Here is a 22,091-nt window from a genome sequence, read left to right on the forward strand (position 1 = left end):
TTACCACTGATGTGAGAAACGCTATTCACTGAGACAATCATGCAGACCCTACCCTGATGATGTTGTAGACGAAATAAACCTGCAGATGATGGAGCAAGTGGACTGACTGAGACCGCATAGGGAGCCAATGATGTCACGGCTAGGACCAAGACGTAGATGTGTTAGATATAAAGCATATAATCATCGATCACAAAGCTACACAGACAATAGGCCACATTGTAGTGAGACACAAAGAACATGCTTTTGACCCACTTAGATAGAGGACATATACACTTTTGCTATGCTGAAACCAAGATGCATGAGAATGAACATGAAGCTTGCACAATGCAGAACGCAGTTAACATAAGTAGCAATCAAAATCAAAATGGAAGATGTGGCCACACTGGAGTGAATCGAAAGCACTGAGAAGGCTTGAGGACACAGGGAGAGGCCTGATACACTGATTTAGCAGAAAGATGCAGACCATACTGTTTGTGCAGCCGGTATACATATTTTTCCAAAGGCCATCAAGGGAGGGAGAGTTTAACATTGGCACCTGGCAGTACAGACCAGGATAGACGTAAGAAACAGTCTTCTTAGATTAGGAGAGAAACAAGTGTTGCTGGAAGGACAGAGATGCTACACTTCAGACTGAAAGTGACTGAAAGGTTGCTTGGACAAGCCTCCAGAGTACAGGGAAGGTATAACACCTGCATGATTAATTGCTAGAAACCTCGTAAATGTTTAGTAGGAAAATCAAGTTTGTGGTCTATACACATGTGATCTGAGACTGGAGGACAAAGCGTATTCATTTGAGCCAGACAGAGACGTTGTTTTGCCATGATTACCGGCACTAGCGACGCCAGTATCGGTAATGACAGCTTTTTTTACAGGTAGGGCGCTTGGCTTTCCTCCAGCTGGTCCGGTAAAGTGCCGGTATTCATGAATACCAGCACATTTTTACTGGACCGGCTGACTCAGAATGAGGCTCAATGTGTATTCAATCAAAACACTAACCCCATATAGATGCTGTATGCAGTTTACCCCGCTAACCAACCCCTGTCTGTTTAAGGATTTTGTCAAATAACATGTCACTTCTGACATCAAAACCCTTTATAAACTGACAAGCCTGTAACCAATGAGAGAGCCTTGGAAATCCTGTGATGTCCAGTTCTATCCCTGTTTTGTGATTTGTCTTTAATAAAGTAGTGATTTTGTAATATTTTTTTACTTTTCCATTTCTTGAGTGTGGGAATTACCCCTGAACCAGAACTCTTGCTTTAATTATGGGGTCTTTGTAACCCCTCCACTACACTTGGTTGCCACAAAACAAGGGGAGCCCATAGAAAAAAAACTATGCATGGCTAATCACACAGGGAACTGGGTGTCTTTGTTCTTAATCCTGAGAGGCGAGTTTCTCTCGTTGTCCACCAAAGAGTCTTGTCCCTGATGTGGCCTTAGATTAGGCTTTATTAGGCTAAAAGTCTCTAAACCAGTCCAGGAAACAGCAAAAAGTATATGGGTCTAAGTACCATGTAAAATGTTTTCAGCAAAAAGCACAGGGGCCTGTTTATAATTTAGAGTGTTCCGCCTCACAACAAACACTTATTTTTCTATAGTAAGTTCACCTCGATACCTTCTGTGCTTCGATACCTTTGGGTCTTTGTGCGCTTTATAAATATCCCATACAGTACAATACAATACTGTGCTGCGAAGGAGGAGGGGGCACTGTCACATGAGCATACCGTTTTTCCTTGAAGCATTGTTACGATTACTCATTATTAAAGTGGCCCTGCCGGTAAGTGCTGTTGTTGTCCAGGAAATACCACCAAACGATCCGCATAATTTAAAGCCATGCAGCCCCATATTGCCTATTTCGTAGTTCCCTATGACTGATGAAAACCTCTTAGAGGTCAAAACACGTGTCAGATATGTGTGCTGATCTGACTTTACATTTCCAGAATATATAGAAGCTATGGGTCTCATTACGTGGTGGGTGCAAAGGGATACCGGACACCGTTAAGGACATCGGTGCCGGTAATCCCTTTGCGCCCTATTCCGAGGTCCCTTAGCGGGTCCCTTCCTTAATGCCTGGTTTTACCAGGCGTTATCGACGGGGCCCATTAAGGGACTTCAGAGCTAATGACGGTACCGCAAATTGCGGTACCGTTATTAGCACCTTCCCATTGAGCCCTATGGGGGCTGAAATGGGAATGGGGAATGGCTTTTTCAATGGGGACTTACTGGTCCCGCAAAGGTCGGAATAGACCAGTAAGTCCGCATTGAACGAGGGTGTACGCGGTACCGGTATTGGAGGTAGTCATGGCGCTAACAGCGCCATGACTACCTCCAACCTCGTAATGAGGCCATGTGTGTTAAATCTGACATTGAATTCTCAAGATTATTAGCTCAAAGATTGCAAAGACCAAACATGGTTTTGAGATAATTTCAGAGTTTAATGAATGGGAGATAAGGAGCTCATGGATTACAGATAACCAGTCCAATTTTATACATCTCCTTTTACCATCTGCAGGGAAGGAAAAGAATGGCAGAGGGTGAGAAGTGCCTTTCAGAAGAAGTTGATGAAGCCTACGGAAGTCATGAAACTGGATACAAAAATAAATGAGGTATTGATGCTGATCAGCTGTCAGTGCAAGACTTGTGTCTTTCATACAGAAATGGCCCTAGTCAAAATTGGAAGCAAAGCATTTGTACCATCTGCTAATGTGATGTGTAAGTTATGCAACACAATTGAATGGTGTTTTGAGTAGTACCCTTGACGGAAGAGTTCTATGTGGTTTTATGGAAGTAAATCACAACACCCATCCACCACATAGAGTACCTCCTCTCCTTCAGGAAGTCCCTTAAAACCTGGCTCTTCCCTCACACAACCTGATGAACCTTCCCCACTTCACGCTTACCTTCATGACACCTAGCCTGTGACAATGTTTGCCTCCCCAGGATTTCTCCAGAACAAGGTAAAGTATAATTTCGGAGCAGACTGGACGATTCCTAGATAACATCAAAAGCAAAGTACCAACTGGGGCTCAAGGGTACGTATTTATGCACCACTTCGGTGAACTCTATCCGCAGGCAAGGCCATCCACCTGCATGCATTTGCCTCCATACACCGGTTTAAAACACAACGCACAACATCTCTGCCACTCGAATGCAGCTAAGTCCAACGACATAGAATTTGGTCTAGCTAGATGCACAACAAGCCTCCTGCACTCCCTCACTCTCCTAACCACCTCTCAACACCCATCCACATGCCTGACCAACATAGGTAGTTTACTGGGGCCCAGCCATCCCACCCAACATCCTTCTGGCCAAATGCACACACGCATTCTAAGCTTTCTGACATTTTCTCATACCTTGACTTCGGTCCACCAAGGGCATTGCCCCCCACAAGCACTTTGAGGCCATACTAATGGGATAAAGGCGCTTTATAAACTACTACTACTACTTGGTGATAATTTACTTCACTGAAATTACCTTGTTGAGTTTTCTTTTTTTCTTTTATTTGGGGGCCTATGCCGACCTACTCACACACTTTCCTATATTTACTAGCCCTATTGCCCCTATCTCTCAGCATACACCTACCTATTTTACTGCTGTGAGGTAATTTTGGTGAAGTAAATTACTGCAAAGTAATTTACTTCTATGAAGCAACACTTTACACAATCAGATATGTTTGCAGTACTATAGTGGGGGTTTGTCTTTTTTAACATGGCAGCGAGGATATCATTCCAAAACAATGTCAGACATGACTGTACCACCTGAGAAGGGAAGGATGGCGTCCACTATGGTGCTGGTAACTTGGCTGAAGTGTGTACGTCGATGTGGCATGCTGCAAATGTTTGTACAGAAACATGTGCCTATCTTCTGAAAAGTTTACCAGTGGGGATCACTGAAGGGAAGAAACCGTGTTACACACTTGGATAAGGCATGTAACAAGACTTAAGAGTGTCTGAAATCTGTGGATGAATATCCTAGGCAGACCCAGAAGGAAACATTTGAGAAAGCAAGTTGGATTTAGTCAGACAGCCCACCACCATGAGTGCTATTTCAGCTATATGATCAATGATTCTATATAGACATGATAGCCGAAAGGAACTGAACGTGGCCACAGGGTTGTTCTAGTTTTTGTAACCAAGATCACAGCAAATATAGGGTTACATGTGATTATCACGTATCCCAAAATAACTAATACATTAATAACTAATCCAAAATAAACAAATTCCCTTTTTGTTGGTCCCCCTTTCTTGTGTTCCTAATACTTTTTCCCACCCCCAAAACCACTATTCCCACTCCCAAATCCTTTTTTAGTTTATTTCCAAATTTGTTATTTTGTCATATGTTATTTTGGATTTGTTATTAATGTATTAGTTATTTTGTGATTCGTGATAATCACTGCATACCAAATATAGGACTAATGACCAATGCTATAAAAGGTGTGTGGATGCACATGGCAGCATAATGCCATATGGAATGCTTTTACTGTTGCCGAAAAGGGATTCCATCCTCTTGAGAGATAAAAATATTTGACTTGCATTAGTCAGGCAAAAATGTTTTCTTCGGTTTAGCTCATTACATGGAGGTGGCTTTATAGTGAGCTAACGTGATGCCTTTCTAAAGGGTGGGAGTAGTGGCAACCTTTTCCCGGGCCTTTTCCCGGGCCTTACCGATGACAACTCCAGTGACAAAGCATCCTACCCTGGCTTTTCAACCAATACCTGGCATCCCTCGCCCACTGCATTGCCATTTTTTGCACCAATTTCCAGTGCTGCGCTGATGACACTGAACTCATTTTCAGGCTGCCCTCGGAGTGTCTAACTGCCATTCAAGTTTGGTGTACCGCAAATGACCTCTGTCTGAATCCAAGCAAGACAGAAATCCTCCTCATCGGCACACCGCCACCATCCTTTCCGTTCCCTCTCTGGCTCGCCTGTCTTGGCCCTCTCCTACCCCCACCTGCGAGGCTAAAAACCTTGGGGTCATCTTTGACTACACACTTTCCTTCTCCTTCCACATCTCTGAGGTCTCTAAAAAGTCAAACTTCCTACTGCACCTCCTCAGAGGTACTCTGCATTTCCTCTCCTTCCCCCAGAAGTTCGCTGTCGCCCAAGCTCTGGTTCTCTCCAGGTTGGACTATTGTAACAGCCTCTTCCTAAATCTACCTGCCTCTTCTTTCCGCCCTCTGCAACTAATCCAGAACAGGACTGCAAGACTTGCCCTTGGCCTCAAGCCCTGGGATCGTATCTCTCCAGCCTTGAAATCTCTCCATTGGCTCCCAGTGGATGTAAGGATTAAATTCAAAACCCTCTGCATTGTCCACAAGTCTTTCTGGGGCCTGGGTCCAAAGTACCTTCAGCTATCCCTCCGTAAATACCTCCCCTCTCAAGCTCTTCGTTCCTCTACCTCTAACTCCCTCATAGTTAGTTGTTTTTCAAAGAAACAAGCTGGGGGTAGATCTCTGTCTTCGGCTGGGGCCTCCCTCTGGAATAGCCTCCCTGCCACTCTAAAACATGAGGACAACCATCTCCGGTTCTGGTTCCGGAAGCACCTCAAGACCTTCCTCTCTGCTTCTGCTTTCGCTCCCCCTCTCCCCAGCTGATCTGCTCTCTTTTGGCGCTGCGCACTTGGCCACCCTCTGTCCCCTGGGCCCAGGTACCTGCTCACCCTGCCACCCTCCTGCACTGCCACCTTGCCACCCCTTGAAATGGGGACTGTATCTGTACCCATTCAGCCCCTCACCCACTCCCCATTTTCATCCTTTTCTGCACTTATTCAGACTTACCCAGTCTGCTGCCGTAAACACTGCACTTGTTACTTGCTGGTTGCACTACCACTGTTTATTGCCTATATTATCTATTTATTTGTATTTATAATTATTTATCTGTTCTCCTCTGCTCCGCACTCTCCACTCTCCCCCTTCCATGCACTTTCTCCCCTTTCCCTTTCCCATGCTCTTGCATGTTCTCAATGTCACTGGGCCTAGCAAGATTGTTGATGTGTTCTCCCCTGTTCCCTTCCATTGCCTTGTTGCACTCTGAAACACTTGTGTATGAGCACGATACAAATAAAATATCATATCATAACAAAGTTGTCATCTAATTATTTTATTCAGCTAATTTTAGCCTACCTTGGGCACCTGGCACATACAAAGTATTCATCATTCACACAAAGGTGATGTGCACCCTATTTTGTTATTTAAAAAAAGTCAAAGTCTGCACAGCTGTTGTGATATATTGTGAAAGAGTGGTGGCTTACACGCTGCTCTGTCTGATTGTGTAGGTGGTTAGCCTGTACTAATTTGTGTAGGGTGGCCTTTGGCACGCTGTCAATGTTAGTACAGGGGCCCCCACTCTAAGTTTGGAAGGGGCCCTAAAATCCGCTGGTCTGCATTTTGATACTGCACTTCCCATCTGGTGGACAGTGGTTCTCTGGAACCCTCCTCTCACCAATGATACACTGGACATGCACTTGGACTGTGTGACAGCCAGCTCTGTTCCTTGATCCACTTCCTTCTCATGTTCTGTGTTCCTCCAGACAATGTTACTTTGGGAGTTTATTTTTTCACTATCAAATGCACAGTTCTCCTCTTCTGCTCCCTCATCCCACCATTTCTCCATAGCCTGAACTTTTGACTTGCTCACTCACTGTCCTCCTCTTGTGCCTTTTGTTAATCACCAGCTCTGCCCTTTTTGATAGTAACTGAGGATCGCTGCTCGTAGAGCTACTACCAAGATATTGTAGAGGGCACCTTCCACAGATGGCACAAAACCACTCTGAGGCATAGGATGGTTGACATGTTTTTATTTTAATTTTGGGGGCCCCTCGGGCCATCTCTCTCTCTCTTTGTGATCCTACCTAACCCAGGCATCCGTAATTCCAGGTTAGTACTACCGACCAGTAACCCCTCTGTCCATTCCTGTTTTAGGCTGCTGATAACCACCTAAGACAATGGCTCTTTATACTCCCTCAGGGACTTCCTAACTGTCCCTATTTAAGCCAGTTTCTTGTGTTCTGTGGTGGGGACGTTCTTTGCACTTCCTCAGCTGGATTCAGGCGTATTCAGTCACGCCCAGGGTTACCTCTTCCCTTCTACTTTTACAGTCTCTTTCCTCCTTACTCTACCCACCCTTCTTCCCTCCCTCTAATGTTTCACTTCTCCTAGCTCTTGCATCCACCCTTTGATCTTACATCTCCTCCCACCCCACTCAACTATTCCTCTTCCCACTACTACTACTCTTCTCCTCCTCCTACTACTATCCTCATGCGCAATCACTCTGTTGAAACCTCTTTACATTCACCCCTATGCTAATTTATTCTACTCACTCGCTACTCTAACATGCACATTCACACTGCAGGGCCACTAATACTCCTAAGCCAAATCCTCACTTGTTCCACATTCTTCTCCACAAGCTGCTCCTACCTCCTTCTCTCTGCTGGTCTCTTGGTCCATCTCCATCTCCATCTCCGCTGCGAACATCACCCAAATAACTCACACTTCCTACTTCCTGTCCCCTGCTTGAATCTCCCTCCCCTTGTTCTGATTGGCCAGCTATCCCTGTCCAATCCGGCCGTGTCCTTCCATCACAGTACATGCATGTGTCATCTTTCAATGGGGTGTAAGCCCCGCCCCTGTTCCTCACGCAATTTTAACATGTTGGAATTCCCAGTGTAATGACTTGTGGTTTGTGGTGGCTCTTGCTAGGATCATTGGTGGGTCTGTTCTCCCTATGAGGGCCCGGCTGTCCAAGAGGATTTTCGGAGGCTGAGCTGTTTTGCCTGCCCCGCTCAGCGGCTCTGTACTATTCTTCTCCCTGGCGTGTATGAACGCAGCTTCTTGCGCTCTTGCTCATACTATGTTGGCGTCTTTGTTTTGCATTGCTGGCATTGTCTCTCCCTCTTCCTGCTCTGGCGGGACTGTCCTCACTGTGTGTGGTTTTGTGGGGTTGGCGGTTTCACCGCAGAGTAAAAAGGTGTTTTTCCCCCCCTTGATCCTTGTGGCTGTTGGTGTCTGCCACGTATGACATTTGACTTTACATCTCTCTCTCTCCCACCCTCATTGCTCACTCAGCACTGCACTCTGTTCTTTGTCTTCCTGCACATTGTGTCTGCAAGGGAGAACCTGGTAGAGGCATGGCCTGAGCAATATGTACAGGTCTGTGCAGAAACATCTATGTACAGGAGGGGGAAATATGGACTCCGTCTTCTCATCCATCGTCACACCCTCAGGTTCAGGACTGACTCCAGCTTTTCTTGTAGCAGGCCTCTCCTGCCCCTCTCCCTCCTATCACACACCCCAGAAGAAGCACAAATACTAGTTTGCTAGAAGGTATAAAATCGGTCTCCCTTGAAAGATTGTGATGCGCCAACAGCCTGGGAACTCTAGGCTCTATTGATCACATGGGTACACAATGGACGGGGGAACAAAAATCTGTTTGCAGATAAAGGCAAAGAAAAAGGAATGGCTGTGGTAATTAAAGGATGGTCCTAATTGTTTGGCACTAGATGATGAACTGCTCTGGCCCTCTGGTCAGACACCCAATGCCCTACCTGTAATGGAAGAGAGGGGGGTTGTTTCTTGGGTTGCCTGGCTGTGGACAGGAGGTGTTGTGATGCCTGTCTGGGAGGGAGAGGAGTGGAAACTAAATTAGGCTCTCTGCATGTGGTTATCTGTATGCCACGTGCAGTGCTGACACCAACAGCCTGTAAAGGGGATTGGAGGGCAACCAGCAAGGTGATGGGTTGATACGAGAGGGGGATTAGATCTCGTAGTGATGAACCAAACAGTTTTGGCTAACATGTACAGGTTGGAGACATTGGGATTTCTGTGATTAATCCTTTATTCACCCTAGTGCCTCAAAGCTTGTTGCATGCGGGTGGTTGTCCAACTAAAGAGGGAAAAAATCTAAAAAGTATAATTTTTCAGCAAACTGTTTTGCTTTTTTCTTAAAACCGCACAGTCCCACTAGTTCATATGGCGTGACCGGTTTCGATGGTTATGAGTAGTTATTGACCATCTTCTTCAGGACACAATGAGTCTTCATGTGGTAATCAAATCAAAAACTGTCCTCGTAGTAGGACAGTTTTCTTTGCCTTTATCTGCAAACAGATTTTTGTTCCCCCGTCCAACCGTCCATTGTGTACCAGTATACCCTTACGGTTTGGGATGACAGTTGCTACCCCGGCTTATACAAGCCCCAATTAACCCTGTTGTTACTTTCTATTGATCACACAACATGTCAGACCCAGCATCCTGCCAGAAGCAAAGAGCCTCCAGGGTATAAAAGAAGGAAGATGCCTGCAGACAAGAAGACTTTAAATATAATATATGCGCCGGGATGACTATAGCCATCCATAAGAATTAAGCTTTCTCCATTAGAAGAATGTGATAGACTCCTTCGCTCTATGTCATTTTTCATTAAAGTCCCAACGCGTTTAGGGGCTCTTGTCTGGATGTCCAGTCTTTTAGAACTGTACAGAGAGTTCAGTTTGGCATCATTTCTTCATATGATATGTAGAAGATTAACTGTGTTTTCGTAGCGTAAATAAGAAAGGCCGTCTGCCGCCATGTCCCTAACAAGACATCCTTCTGTATGTTGCAGGTAATGATACATTTCTTGGAAGAACAAACTGAGTACACTCATCCATACAGTACATATGCAGATCTTTCCTCAAGGACTTATTTGCTCATCTTGAACGTGGGGATCCATGTGATTTCGAAAGCTAATGCACTATTCTTCCCGTCTAGTAGTTTTCACTATACAGCAAATTGCATCACTGTGTTCACCAACTATGGATTCACTTCCTTTTCAAAGTTTAGCAAGTGATACTGTATCTTTTGTATCAAAAAAGCAGCCGTTTACAAAAATGATGTTCTTTTTTGCCCTAGGTCCTAGTAGATTTTCTTGAAAGAATGGATACACTCGCCGATGAAAACGGAAGAATTAAAGATTTATACTGCGAACTGAATAAATGGTCATTCGAAAGTAGGTTTTCGTTCCCATTTCCAAATGCTTCACTATTATGCGTCCGTTTGCGGCTTTATTGTAAAGGCATGCACCCAGACAAGGCAATGTTTGATCCCGAGGACACGCCTGCACCCTTAGCTCTGAGTCTTAATGAAAGAAGATTGCCTGAAGTTGTTTTGCGAGAAACTGCTCACTGATTCTCAGGAGAATGTTTAGTGAGTGCACCCCACCATCTTTTAAGGAAGGCACGGCACTGTAATTGTTTGGGGACTGACATAGGCTTGAAGGATGAGAAGAAGAAATGTATTTAATTTGTTTTTTTATTTGAAATGTGTCCACTTCCAACAAAGGTCACTTCAAATATCTGAGTGTATCCACATGGTGGGGTGAGGGAAAAAAGTTAGGCTGATGCACAAACCCCAAGCATTATGTTGTTATTTGTGGTCTTTCCAAGTATTTTTAGAAAAGGACCCCTTTTTCCCCCATCTTCCAGTTGTTTATACCTCTAGTACTTTAGGCTGGCTTCCCACCGATCGTCCTTTGGGGTCTATCACACACTCTAGCGACCCTGAGGTGGCTAGATTTCACAGCCTGCATGCCTTCTGTTAGGAACCTTGCAGGTGTCGGGGACATGTATGACTGTTTATGCACACCATTTAACTGTGCCACCAGTTATCCCCCAGATTCTGTGTCCTAGAACGGCTACTATGCTGACTGGGACCAATGATGGTCACTTAGTAAATCCTGGGCCCTGGGATTGGACACCCACCGAGTAGTACCTTTCAGTAAAGTCTCCTATTCAGAATGGGAATGAGAACAAAATGCATAAAGTTGATTTCACCTCTCAGTCATAATGTAGCAAGCAAACCATAAACTAAACTAAACTAATCTAGCACTGAGAACTTGATTAAAACAGCATCTACGCATTATCATTGATATTCAGCGTGACCAAGTAGACATTTTGGCTGCCCATAACTACATAATTTCGACTCATCCAGGTTTTATGAAATTTAAAGTTTGACAAATGTATTTTTTCATTGAATCACCTTTTAAATGTTCAAGCAGCAGGGCCAATCGATGGGGAGCAGGCATCACCCCTCAAATGTGCCTGGTATAAAATGTCTAATGGACGAGTCTTTTGACAGATACAACACAATTACACTTTGTAGCACGCGGCCCACCTGTGCTGGGAATTGAAACTGAAAAATAAATATATACAGGGTGTGTTGGCACACTCATCCTGGAAATAGTTTAACCCAGTGCTTTGAATGGAAACACAGAAGTGCCGGTACCTATTTACTGTAGAGAAGTGCCTGTACTCCCTCACTTAAACGCATTGGCTTTCTGATGAGATGTGCCAGCCCTATGTCTGGCAAATAAAAGAATTGCAGGTACTCGGGACCGGAAAGTACCGGCCCATTTAAAGCACTGGTTTCACCTTAGGTGAGAGGCACACCAACGATTAAATGTTCTCTAGCTATTTCCCCAATTTTCTATTTCTAGCGCTGGAGCAGCGTGCCTTAGAAAAAGGCAATTCTTGCACTACAAATACTGTTTTACAAATGGAAGCAAACATGTTTGTAGGGCGGAGAATATTCATTTTTAAATTTCAGATCGTGGCTTGGCCTCCCACCAGACAGTCTTTTTTCTATGTCTAGTCCAAAGTCCACCCAGGTTTGCAGTGGACATCTATTTCTGTTGTCACGGGGCACCCACAGATAAAGGAAAAGAGGGAAGAGGAGAAGGGGAAGAGAGGCAGTGCATAGAAGCAGGCGCATAAGGAAATAGGTTTGGGGGAGGGAGGTCATGCACAAGCCATCATTTGGGGAAAGGTGTCTAATTGGCTGGGGTGTGGCCCTGCAGTATAACCAGTTCTCTAAACTGTCGGCAACATATGGAGCTAATGAATTATCTCCATGTGCCTCAGTTCAACAGAACTAATGGCTTACTTATATTGTTGTTGTTTGTAATACCGAAAGTATCGTAGATGCGATGCTTCCGTTGTAGCCCAGGATTTTGTTTTCGACATTTACCCTTTAATGACCAAGTGTGTGTCCTTAGATGCAACGTCTATCCTTGAAAACATCTGACTGTAACTCAACATGGTAAACAAACACACCTCGAGATTGACTGCCCCTCTCTTAATCCGCGAGTGTTCAACAAGGCAGTGATACGTTTAATTACTTACTTATTTCAGTGGCTAGACAACATCTCCAAAGAAGTTAGGCACAAAAAATCTTTTCACTTTTATTAATACATCTTAAAAAATCTAAAACATTTGATCAAACACATAATATATACGTAAACCATAAGTACAACAAGGCATACTCGATACCAAAGACATTTTTGGCACCACAACTGTTTTGCAAACAAAAATGTGTTTTCTTTTTCAAATAAATTCATACAGATTCACTGAATTCAGAACAGATTAAGTTATAAATTAAACAAGTTCTGGCGGATACACAAAACATTTACAAAACATCATCAAAGGTCAGGGTCCAATGGTGACCAAAATTAGTCTCCTCCATATTTACTAAACACTGATGGAACTACAATTAGAGAATTAATTTTTAACTCTCCTAATTTTTTAGACAGTTCTTAATCAAAACAATGCCAAAACAATGCTAGAAAGTGATGCTTCCTAGAAAAATCGACATGTTTCTCAACATGAATTGCCAGTAAACTGTAAAGGACGAGCTATATAAAAATGCTAGCAATATGCTTTTGTTCAGGTATCTGCTTGGTGCTGTAGGACACAAGATTCGGTCTCCTGGAGGAGAACGTTGGGAATGAAGCAATGAACTTTATTCAGGCCGTTAAAACGGTAAGGATAGAAACCTTCTCCTCAGACCCCCAGGAGGGCTTCACACACGCCACTTTAGCAACAACTCACCGGTAACAGGACTTTGCCTATGTGTTTTTTATATAAAATATGTAATCATATTATATATAAACCTATTTGTGTGTCTGTGTATGATTTAAAGCAGTTGTATTTTTGTATTTATGGTCAAACATGTGTTGTATCCTTCTTAAACTTTGTACACTAATAGCAGGCCTCTGTCATGATTTTGCTTTCCCGTGCGCCTGACATGCCACACAGAGACCAGGCACTGGGGAAACACATGCAAGGGTGCACCTCTTTGTGAATTGTAGATGTAACCTTGGATGCAGCAGCCACTTCTGCATCAAGTCCCCACCAGCACATTTTGCGCGTGGTAGAAATTTGCCATCCCAAAGGCCTTTCCTCTAACTGATCCAGCGTGTCATGTCAACCACAATATGTGGAAGTTTGTTACGCTTCCAAGAGCGTTTGGCTCCCGCACATGAGACATGCTTTGTGTGACTCTGGCTGATGATATATCGTAGTATGAGGCACTCCTCACTATAACTCCTGCCTTGCATGATAACGTTTTCACATGCCATTCGCAAGTTGATCCCCAAGGTTTTGAACCTTCATTTTAGCCGCGTCTCTCCAAGCAAAGCATTGATAGACCACATTGCAATAATCTTCTCAACTGTTAATCGGGATGTCAAAAATAAGGGGCCAGAAATACCTTGATGGAAGAGGTTGAATTCTTCTTTGATTGCAAGCCTAATTTATAAACCTGATTTGACCTCGAAATTAAAAAGGTCTAGCAGCCCCTCTGCCGAGAACAAACACGGCCAAATAACCTGTTCTTTGGGAAGGTACCCAATCATTCTGGTCGCACCCACTTAGGCAGTTTAGCACCGAAATGCTAGGCAATTCTTCTCAGAACAAGAGTACCTACAGCAACCCCAGACATATGTTTCAGCCTAGTTGGGCTTCATCAGTGAGGTGAAGGTGCGCCTCTCTAAACACAGTGAGCAAGGGGTCCACGTCTGGATTACGCATGGTAATTTAGGGTGAAACCCCAAGTTCCAAAAAAAGGTCTGGGAGCCCCTCTACCGAGAATTAACACAGCCAAATAACCTGTTCTCCTCGAAGGTGTCCACTCAGGAGGGTCTGCAACCTGTTTAGGCCAAATTGTTCACAATGTTTTTTTCAAATGCGTGATTTGGACAATTTTCGGCCGTTCGAAAATTCCAAATGGCTGAAACTTTTGACCAGATTACTTATTCAGTGCATGGGCTGCAAGGGTGTCCCCCGCACCCTTGCTCACTATATTGTGAACGGGGGTTGCAGGGGTTTTCCCCTGCTGCTGTCCCGCAGTATTGAAAACAAAACAAAAAGGAAAGGACCCTGAAGTACCCGTTCCCGATCATGAAAGGGAACAGGCGTTGCAGGGACACAGAGTGTCGGAATGAAAGAAAAGTAGGGGCGTGTGGGTGGGGGTTTGGCCAAGTGTGAAATGTTCAGGGGAGAAAAGACCGAAGGTTATTTCGAACAAATAACCTTTGGTCATTTTTCCCTATAACATTTTTACCTCAGTCATTCAACCCCAAATCCTGCAACCAGGTTTTAGCTCACTGTACCTTTCACAGATTGTTTTCACCTCACACTTATTGTGTCAGACTAGAGTTTGATTGCTGTTAAGAGCCTATTAATTTGGAGTTTTGTAATATGCCGCATGCAAACAAGGTGCAGAGCTCGGGGTATGGGGGAGATGCAACCTTTCCCTGTTCACCTTTGTACACACAAGTCCAGAATGGTTGCTTCCACATTGGGTTCATTGAGTGTCCACCAAATCTGTTCATCCCCACCCAAAGGGCTATCCACTCATACTTCGGTGACTTTGCCTCTGTACTCCAATACCACCCAGTAGAGTCATTGAGGTGTGACTAAGACCATCCTGCATATCTTTATAAAAATGGAAAAGGTGATGCTGAGGCATAGATTTCAAAAGTTAGTGAAAGGTGGACCTCAATCAGCTTCCCAGAAACTGGAGCAAGTGTTGCCCAGACTAACCTATTGCTTTTGATGTGAAAGATAACTTAGAAATCACTTCAATGCCATGCCACTCACAATAATCGCTGAAAGCATTCTGGTCAGAAAGATGCTGTGGTCCCCTTTATCGAAATTCATACCCAAGACCACTGCTCAATACTAATGCTACTTCATATCACGACAGTGGAGCGTGTACCCGCCGTTAATCCAACAACGATTAACTCCCTGATTCATGGAATTATTTGCGCGTAAAACGCACATTTGCGCGCCATTCTGCCCAAAAATCCCTGTTTGAGGTATGGGGATTTTCGGGAAGAATGACGGGCAAATGTGCGTTTTACGTGCAAATAATTCCATGAATCCAGGTTTAAGCCTTTTGAACATACACATGCTTTCTGGCCTCTACTGCTCTGCCTTTTTATAGCCCGACCAGGATCTTTCTGTACTGTGCACCCGGTTCCACGGCTTTTCATCCCGGTCACTGCACATCAGTGGACTTCTTTATGGTGCATGTTCATCTGTTTTTACCTGTTTTTGTTTTGTTTGTAGAACGTGTGGTGTCACCCCATACATCCCATCTTTTTCTTTCTCCAGACCCCTCCCCTTAGCCTCTGCACTATTTTGGTTTATTTTGGTGCTTTATAATGACCACCACAGAGCATGCAGAGTAAAGATGTGCACTGACATATAAATATGGACCAACATGCCTTCATGCAACAGCCTATCTTTCCTTTTTGATGGGTAGTCAGCAAGTCTCAAGGCCCATTTAGAACTGTTATCTCCAAACACCCAACTCTCCAGTAGACAGTGGCACCCCACTCCACAGGCAACTGCTAACCAAGGTCCAGCTGTTAATGCTCTGGGTCACAATTCATATTTGCTAGCACCACAGGTGCCTACCTCACACCTTGCCCATTATCAAGGTTCTCAAGCCCAACTGATTAAGGCCTAAAGCTGAAGGCTTTAATATAGGAATAATACCCGATCCGGCCCGCCGGAGGAGTATTATTGCTATTAGCACCCCAGATTGCCAATCCGGTGACATCTGACAGCAATATTTTGCCTTGTGGCATCCCGTTCATCCATACAAAATACTTATGCAAGATGGCCGCCATGGAGCAGTACGAGGGGCTCTGAGCGGATACTCTAGAGGCTGGTTAGGGCACTAAAATCCCTTTTTTGCACACAACAGCAAATTGTATTAAAGAACATTCTGGTTATTACTTGCCTTTCTTCCCCTACCTCATTACCCAGTGTGCTGCATCTTGCTGTCTTGCATATTCTATGTTCTTTCTTGAGGGATGGGTTTTTGTAATGTTTTCTATCTATTTATTGTTGCAGACGGTGTGCTTAATTAAAATATGCATACTTTAATAGAACCGTGATTGGGTATTCCCTTCATTTTGGACTGTCATACTTTGCTGTTTGGGTTGCTACTGAATCACATTCACACCCCACTTGACCTTCCCTCAACCTTCGTTCCCACAAAAGGTGAATGAGGTATCTATCTTAACTGTAAGAGTGAACCCAATCACTGCTGAAAAGTGACTTTGCACTGCCTACACAAACCCCGATTCATGGAACCGTCCACAGTGTATTTTTGCTGTGCAAAGTAATTTTGAACTGCATAAATGACTATGTGCTGACTTTGCACTGCAGAAATGCACTTTGCACGGTTCCATGAATCAGGGTTTGTGTCGTCAGTGCAAAGTCACTTTTCAGCAGTGCAAATTCATTTTGAACCGGGCAAATATTCCATGAATCGGGCCTATAGTCTTTGAAATGGTCCAAGTGTTCCTGCACCACCTGAAATAGCAGGGTGAAAGAGAGACTTTTAAAAATGTGAAGTTACCTTTGAAATCTCAGCAGCATTATGACGCAGAATGGTGGGCCTCTAATTTAGCAATGTGACTTGTTCTCTATTGCAGATGATGAGTACTTTTGGCATAATGATGGTGACGCCCTTGGAACTTCATAAAAGTCTGAACACCAAAACCTGGAAAGATCACACGCAGGCCTGGGACAGCATATTCGCAACTGGTAAATCTAGAATAAAATTCTCGTTTTGTGTGCAAGAAAGGAATGGTTGCAGGCAGCCAGACCTGCTGCCGCCATGAGGGAGATTCAAAGGGCGCCTGATGTTTGGAAGGATTTATGAGGTACAATATAACACTGATTAGCCCAAAGCCACAACTTTGGCCACTTTCTTTCAGATGAGGCATGAACCCGTTGCTCCTGCCTTTAAACCCTGTCCTCCCTACCTAGCCTTGTGAAATATATACGCACTTTTTTTGGTAATTGCTTTGTTTGGCTGGAAGGGTTACCTCAGCTGCTATTTGCAGCTCCTTATCTCTGGGAGTGTGGGTGGAGTTCAAGCGCAGCACTGTACTCTGCTTTAACTGTACATACATTGATTGACATGAGTCAATAGGTTCACAAACTCAGTTGTCCGAGTGGAACCAGTGAACCAGGAAACGGAAATCCAGAACTCGTTGGAACCGTGTTCCCCTTGTTCCAGGGAATTCCAGCGATGAGTTTCATACTTCACAGGTAGAATCTTTCATTCAAATGTAAAATGATAAAATATTAAAGTCAGTTATTGACTAACCAACGCACCGCCACATATTGTGCCTTCAAAATACATGGATTAATGACTAATAGAAAAGTTAAGTACGTAGAAAGGATACTGATGAATGATTCAAGCCATCTTAATACACTCGCATTTCTTTTCATCATCAAGCTCATTTTTTCTCAAACAAGCATAACTCGATTGGAAAATGAATCGAACCTGATTTTAATCTTTTTAGATTTTTATTTAATTTTTAAAACCTTTTGGCCCAATTTTTGCATCGACTGGAAATCCTATTTTCGAGATATAATCTCCCTGCTGTATACAAGTAATTGGTTTTGCCAGTGTGTTTATGTGTGTATTTATTGTTGGTCTGTTACGTGTCAACTGCAGGCTGAGTTATTTTGTGGTGAGGGGTAGAGGGCAACTAATATTTTACACGCTTTGAGATATATTGGGATTAGCTGGAGCAGGGCATCAGAACACCACCCATGATACAGCTGCGCAGGGATCTGCATTACTGTAAGTTCCCAGGTGAGGCAGTACTAGCAATCCAAAAGTAAACCCTGAAGCCATGTTGGATGGTCCAACAGTTGGGGATAGCGTGGGACAGAAAGGCTGTACATCCCGATTGCTTTCATGTAGGGGATGTCCGCAAGAGCGTGTGGAGGATCTTTGATCTACAAAAACATTTTTCATGCTGCTCCTGTTACACCTCTATTATACACTTCTTGGACGTTCATTCATGTTTCAGTACTGGTACTGGAACTAATTCTAACTTGATGACGCATGCATTAATCAATATTTCTGCTGCGTCTTCAGTATAAAGGGGATAAATGTTAAGACGGATTTCTGAACTCTGTCCTGGAGGCGCAGAGGTTCAGAAGGCCAACCTAATTACTTGGAACAGGGTAACTTCTGGACAAGCCAGACCAATTAGGGTAGCGATCGCGGCGGTCCAGACTAGGTTTCAAGAGGGGTGAGGGTGACTGAAAGCCCGCAATGAGCACACAAAGCAAGGACACTTACAAATTACTCCAAACAGGTGTTATATTAAAAATGTATACACATTTATTCCAAGGCCTTTGCAACAATGACCGTAGCGAGAAATCACGATAAAACTCTAGTAAACCAACACATACCAAACCAATACAATATATATACAAATACAAACGAGTCTAAAGCGTTAGATGCACGAAATGTGTAGTCCACCTAGAAGGGGAGGAAAACAGGCAGTGTGAAATAATGATTAGACCCAGTCCGCCTTCAGAGGCACCTAACTAAAAGGAAGTCCAAGCCCTACGAAGAGTGGAGCCTTGTGCTCAAAAGTACCTGCACACGCTGGTGCCAACGGGCAAAAAGGGGAGTCTCTTCGAGGGAATCAGGCAGTTCAGTTTGGTGCACAAATGAAGAAGAACAGAGTTCCGCGACTCAAGTGCAGCCTCCACTGTGGGCAGAAGCAGAGCGCGAGTACGGAAAGGCGTGCTGTTTGACACAGCGGGGAAAAGCTATGGGCTCCTGCAGGAGGGCCACCAGTTCCTAGCTATGCTACTCACCGGTCCCCGATGCAAGCAGACCCAGGCTTCTCCACGTCAGTTTCAGTGCTGGCAGGTCCAGGGGAGCAGGGGACGTCTCGTCGTCGTGTAGATTCTGCAGCAGCAGAGTTGAGTTAAAGATGTCCCAAACGAAGTGAACCCGCACAGTTTGTTACCACAGCAGGGCAACGGAGCGGCCGTGTGTATCTCAGCCAAATGTACACTACTCACTTCAGACCTGGGAATGCCATGTGTGAGAGTGACAAGGACTCGAAATACAACACAACCTAGCGGCGGTTACAGAGCAAGACTCCTGGGTAGGCTGGTCAGTCTGCTGGATGGCCCAGAGACACTTCCGAAAGGCTTACGTGCAGGAGATGGTGAAGATGCCGAGAATAGCTGTCCCCGCTATCCCAAGGGTCGAAGTACCAGTACGGGCCTTCTGGTTCGATCAGAGGTAGAAAGGGTTTCACAGGGCGACAGCAGTGCAGAGGAGCAGTCCTTCAGCGGGTCACCAGCGATTCCTTGGTTCAGCCTCGTGGTTACAGGATACTTGGCTCCTGTATTCCCTTGTTCGTGAGAACTCAGGAGATCGACATGGTAGTGGCGTTTCCAGCCCCCTCTTATCCACGGTTCCCTTCACGCCAAAACGGAGGGGACACAATGGGAGATCCGCTCATCAAACACTCACACCATACGTGGACCTATCACGGACCACGGTGGTCCCAGGCATTCATACCACACTAGACTCACTGGCACCCAGGATGTGTATTGGGACCAGACATCCCAGCCCACATCCTGGAGGCACAAAAAAGGCTTGTAGAAGCCCGCAAAAGCATCTGTGTTTCGCGGGAAAGTACATGCCCAAATAAGGAAGGCCCCGGGTCAGCTCGACCTGGGGAAGGTGAAGGGGGCAAGACGGTCAGCGGACAGGACAAAGGAGCCTCGTGGTCTGGCCATTTTGGGAGCCAGGCCACCATTTTGGGCTAAGCGCGAGAAACACGCTTAAAACGCCAAAAGGAGCTCAAAAACACAAACGATCGCTGCCACCATTCCTGTCTGTGATTCACTTGCACCGATCAGTTACAATCCAAAAAGAGTATCTAGGGCCTGTAGAAGACTAGAGACCCAAGAGAGCAGTAACTTAGATTACAGTGCCCTCTTGTGTCATGTTGCACGAAAGCTGCAACATGATAAAGAAACTACGGAAAACAGCGTTTCCCGGTACTGACTGTCTTAAGGGCATGTCAGTTTCCCCGTAAGAATGGAGCGAAAGCCCAGAGGAGTGCGGCAGAAGGCTGCACTTCTCTGGCAAAGTCTAGATCATGGTGAAAACAACAGCAAAAAGTTTAGGGGTTGCCACATGGAAGGAAAATTACCCACAATTAAGAAATCTTTCCTAACAATAAACGTGCCATTTCTGGAGCTGCACAGGGCTGATTCACTAAAATTCAGATTGTTGGCATACGCAGGGGGATATTACGCCATCTGGCCATACATGATTTCTCAACATTGTTTACAAAAAGAAATGAGGCATAACTTGCTGCCATTGGAAAATCTGTAAAAGTAAATGCTGATTGACAAACATGTCCCTCATTCACCCAATATTTGCAGGTTAACCTTACTCCACATACGATGGCGAAATAATAAAAATGGTCCAAAAACCTTTTATGAACTTTTTTCGCTTACTTTTAAATATTGTTCGACAACGTATCCTTTCACTATCCAGAGAAGTGTCATCCAACGCTTGCACCTGGAGCTTCGAGTAGTGCCTTATGTGTGTTCACAAAGGTTTCTAAGACGCATTTGAAGATTGGTGAATACATGTCAAGTTTTAGGGTCATGGACGGATTTAGTCCCCTTTAACACTTCTTTTTGATTGCCCCCATAACAAACCCACAACTCCTCCTACATGCCACTGGGAAAGCCCTCTTTTGCTGGTCTATCAGTAAACTCTGCCTGCACATGTTTAGAAACTGTGTGCGGCTTATGCCAAAACATATGTGAATCCGCAAGTGGTATATTCCTTTGTGATTCAAAAATAATTACTTTTGTGAAGTAGTCGTAACACACACATTCATACGTTACTACTTGCTACTACCCAATGACTCACTGGGTAATTAAATAAATTACATTTGGAAAAAAAGGAATTCAACTGAAGTGAGGGCGCAGAGTGTGGTGGGTTTCAGTGCGAGACCGCTAGAGAATCATTGACAGAATTGTTCTGCAATCCCGAAACTGTGGAACTATTTCTTTTATTCATTTATTCCCTGGTCGCTGTTATCATGTGAGGTGATGTGTGTCAAAGCACTGGCAAGCCATCTATAGAGGAATACTGTGTACGGTTTCCCAAATCCATATAATTTTGCAACAGTTTTGAAGTTTATCTTGTTTATCAGTCCATGAAGAGTCTGCATTACTTCTCCACTATGTTAAAGATACACCTTTAGAGTGCGCAGTCACCCAATTCACACGTGGCATTTCTCAATAATTATGTATAGGCCTAGACCATGCAGGGGTCTTGTACAGGAAATCAACGTTTGTGGGAAAAATAAGAGACAAAACAAATAAACTGTCCTTCTTTACTCCAAAAGATCGAGCATTCCTCAAACCTAATTTGTGTTTCTTTGTAACTCTGGGTGGGGACTTCAGGTGTCACCAGTGGACTCTTATTTTCCCTCAAGGCATTCAAATACGTGGACATTTTAAGGGGAGGGAAAGTGACCCCAAAATGGCACTTGGCCGGAGGTGGTGAAAATCGGTGCAGATGGTGTGCACGCTGTGTTTCAGTGTGCAAGATGAATTGGTTTCCACTCATGAAACAACTGTTAAGTGTGGCAGCTGATCTCCCTGCCACTTCCGCGAGATGTTGGCGATGAATTTGTTTGAGCTCTTTAGGAATGATCTTTGCAATCTTCTTTTTACCAGCAAAACATCACATAGACCGAAGGTTGATGAAACCTTCTGCTAAAGCCAATGAAGATTTCCTTTGCGCAATCTACAATGACAGTAAACTATCTAAGAAGGAGATGTATGCCGCCATCACGGATATGCAGATTGGAGCTGTGGAAACGGTAAGAACACATCCATGCGACTAGCCCGTTTACCCGGCGTACAATAATAGCCACATCATGCATGCTGTTTATGTGAGTGGCCCA

The 22,091-nt window shown here is 44.4% G+C and overlaps 1 pseudogene; it reads left to right on the forward strand.

Annotated features, from left to right (window-relative positions):
- The first annotated feature begins 615 nt into the window (after window positions 1–615).
- The window catches only part of LOC138579914 (1,25-dihydroxyvitamin D(3) 24-hydroxylase, mitochondrial-like), a 176,081-nt pseudogene continuing 154,605 nt past the window's right edge, over window positions 616–22,091 (forward strand).

This window comes from Ambystoma mexicanum, chromosome 3p (genome assembly GCF_040938575.1).
Source record: "Ambystoma mexicanum isolate Mex_15411 chromosome 3p, UKY_AmexF1_1, whole genome shotgun sequence".
NCBI classification, from domain to species: Eukaryota; Metazoa; Chordata; class Amphibia; order Caudata; family Ambystomatidae; genus Ambystoma; species Ambystoma mexicanum.